This window comes from Ambystoma mexicanum, chromosome 2q (genome assembly GCF_040938575.1).
Source record: "Ambystoma mexicanum isolate Mex_15411 chromosome 2q, UKY_AmexF1_1, whole genome shotgun sequence".
NCBI lineage: Eukaryota > Metazoa > Chordata > Amphibia > Caudata > Ambystomatidae > Ambystoma > Ambystoma mexicanum.
This window is the reverse complement of record NC_090924.1, coordinates 320,274,894-320,278,800: the sequence shown is the minus strand read 5'-3', so window position 1 is coordinate 320,278,800 and position 3,907 is coordinate 320,274,894.

The following is a 3,907-nucleotide window of genomic DNA, read 5'->3' as shown; positions in this document are numbered from 1 at the left end:
ATGTGTCAAGGTTGGAATTAGGGTTTTTGGACAGGACAGTGACTCATGTTTTATTTTGACATTCTGACAGTTTCACTGGTTTTCTTTGAGGCAGGGAAACTCCTCTTGGCATTTAGGGACAGGAAGGCATTTTTGCAAACCTCAATTTACTTTAATGGAAGTTTATGAAAACAATCATGTCACCACCGTGTCGGGTCTTCTTTCTGCACCCTTGCAGTGTCAGGAGTGATATTGGGCCTGGTTGACAAACTGGGGGACCCTTAGTTTTACCAAACAGAGTAAAAGGGCCAGTGAGCTGTCAGTAATCACTAAATCTATTGGCTGAGATCTCTCTAGTGGTAGAGAAATAAAATTGGAACTGGGAGAGACAAGTAATCACGACAGACTTGGTACTAGTCTCCTTCCCTGCAACACCCTGGGACTTACCTAAGATTAGCTTCCAAATCAGGGTTGGCATGGAAATTAGGTCTAGACGTAATGGCCGGTGTTATCGACCAGGTTTACAGAGGGGATGTGAAAATATGAATCCATAATAATGGCAAGCCAAGTTATCACATGAAAGCCGGGGGAACAATAGCACAAGCTAATATAGGGAAGGCACTGTTTCCCAGAATAGTAGAAGTTAAGGAGACTACAGACACACAAAGGAGTACCAAGGGTTTCAGGGAGGCCGATTTAATGATAGAAGAAAATCCTACGACTGGTGTAAAACCGGTGGTTATGAAGAAAACAATCATCCACAATGTGACTTTTGCCCCGTGGGAACGATCCCATGTTGATTGAAGCCTTGTCACTGATGAAAGAAATTGACCCTCCTTGGCTCTTCCATCTTCCTCAAACATGGACTCCTATATAGAGGTGATATTGGTCCAGAAGGGACTCAGTTCTCAAATTGTAGTTCCCCCTTTAGTATGGTTCTAGAAATCGCTTGTGCACATCTTACGGAGGGACATTTAGGAACAGATAAAACCCAGGGACAAATAGTAAGGACATTCTATTGGCCCGGGATATATGCTGACATATTGTTTCTACCTGTCCATTTTGTCAAAACTACCACACTTATTTCAGCTTCACTCCTCTGATTGAGGTACCCCTTTTCACAGATAAGAATGGATATTATTGGGCCTCTGGAACCATTTAAGTTGGGAAACAAATGTATCTTAGTGATACTATATTACGCCACCAGATAATCCAGAAGCATTCCCCATGCATAATAACACCTCCCAACAGCTCCTCAAACACTTGATGCCTTTCCTATCCCAGGTAAGTTTTCCTAAAGAAATCCTCATCGATCAGGGAACCACTTTGAAGAAATTCTACAGATAAAAAGCCTCTGAACCTCTATCATCCACAAACATGGGTTAGTAGAATTTCAATAGAACTTTAAAGCGGGTCCTGAGGAAATTGGTAGAAGAGGATGGGAAGAAATGGGACATGTTATCATGGGTCCTATTTGCTGTACGAAAGGCCTCCCTAGGATTCTCCCTTTTTAACTTCTTTATGGGCGGGAACCCCAAGATGTTCTTGATATATTAAAAGAAACTTGGGAAGAGATACCTCTATCCCAGACTGTACAATGTCTAAAAGTACATTTGGCCATAGTCCGAACCATTGTAAACTCTCATTTTAGTAAAACTCAAGAACACCAAAAAAGGAATTGACTGGAAGGCGGTAACTTGCTGTTTCTCGATTGGTCAGAAAATGTTAGTGCTCCTTCCCACCTCAGAGCATAAGATGGTGTCCCGTTGGCATGGTCCCTATAAAGTTATTGAACAAAATGGACCATATGATTAAGTCTTGCAGCCAATTTCAAATGTATCATATCAACCCTTCTGAAGGAGTGCAGGGAAGATCCCATAGAATCCACTTCAGTAGTCATGGCCAGTCTTCTTTCTGACATAGATGGACTCAATCTAATTCCAAATGATCTCCCACCACAGATTATAGTAAAACTTGGGAGGCTTGCATCCTGGAAACCAGCTGGAGGAAGAAGTCTGTGGCTGCATCTCTTCATCAAATGCAAAAGCTGGCAAGCTGATTCAAGAACAGAACCAGAGAGGACCTGGATAGGCAAACACTTCCTGTAGCTACGAGGGAACATCATGCAACTTCTCTTCACCCGAAGTGTCCTGGAAGCATGCCGTCCGGAGGAGGGAAGAGGTGTCTGGACATCTTGAAGCCAAGAAGTCCATGTGTCACCCAGGGTCTGGAGGAGTGTTCGTGACCACTGGAAGCCAAGCTGCTGAGTTTCGACTGGAAGGGGTACACTGGCATAGTGCTGCCTGCCACCATAGAAGATCCAGGGTCGCTGCCTGCAGAAGTGTCCACCGGAGGGTTTCCTTTCACCAAAATCCAAATAAGATGTCCCGAAGGTCCAGCATTGGTGAGGGTCAGCAGTTCAGTGGTCATGTCCAGGTCGCCAGAAGCCATCCTGAGGTCCATGCTGCGGCTGCAGCACTGAAGAACCCAAAGGTGGTAGACCGCAAAATCCCAAAACCCAACACCTACTTCTGTTGCTATCAAGTCATCCACAGCCACCAAGGGTCTTATCTTCAGCTAGCCCTTGTCAAGGTCCACAGCAAGTTTCACCTTCATGGCGACATCCTGTTACCTGACAGTTACCTGACACTGGAGACCACCAAGAAAGACCTGCATTGCAGCCTGACACTGCTTGGTTCCCTTCTTTTCGACACTGGTCCATCCTCGAGGGGTCTCATTGAGTAAAGCTAAGAAACTCCCATCACTTCACTTTCCAAGGCACCTAAGTACTGTGACGAGGAAGAGCATAGCATCTTCCATCAGGATTCATCCATGGATCCCAGATTCATCCTGTTCGCCTGAGACTTCCCAGGTACTTTGGGAGGAGTGGGATCTGTAGGAGGAGAAGCAGACTATTAATGAACATATTTGGACTGGGCTGTAATCTACAACAAAGTACACCTTAACTTTTCCTTACAGGTTGACCAGGTTGGGGGAGGGGAGGAATCCTCACACTGTATTGCATTTTTATCCTAAAGAAAGCATTCTGCCTATTTTCTAATGATTGCCTCTACAGTAATGTTTTATGGCACAAACCTTGCCTAATAATTGAAATGCTTTTTAATAACTTTCAGCAGTTGGTACATTACAATTGAATGTCAAGGTAAGTGGTACCACATATATTATGTTTCTGTATTTATGGAGTGCACATCCATCGTAAAGGCATCTTGGCTCTATAACACAGTAGGCACAGAACAAATGACCATAACAGGCCTAAAGGAGATGGGTCTTGAATAGATGCCTAAAATGGAGATGATTTTCAGTAGATCCAAGTATACAGCAGAGAATTCCAGAGCCTTGCCGCTGCCACAAGAAACGCTTGCCCTCCTGTTCTGCCTAAAGCGGGGAATGGAGATGAGGCAAGCATCCTCAGAGTGCAGCATGCAACCAGGAACATAGGGCCTACATGTTGCCTGTAAACATTCTGCAGCCAGGCCATAGAAGGCAATACACAAAGATTTGAATTCTATCCGGTTGGAGACGGCCAGCCAGTGCAAGGAGCGCAACACAGGGGAGATATGAGAAACAGCAGGAGTGCCAACTCGAGCAGCAAGATTCTGAAAGAGCTGCAAGCGTTTTAAAAAGAAAGTGGCTGAGCCTGAAAAATAAGAGAATTACAATAGTCAATTTGACTAATGACAAGTGCAGCAACTACCGGGGTTTGAAAGTAAGGGGATAGAAAGGATAAGACCTTCCGGAGAATCTTCAGATGGTAGTGGCCAGCTTGACAAACAGAGCTGACTTGACGTTCCATAGAAAGGGATGAAGAAATCTGACAGTTTTGGACTACAGGCACAGGAAGGGAGCCTATGGCAGCAGGCCAAAAAGAGGAAGTCCATAGAGAGGTTGAAGGGGGGCCCAGTACCTC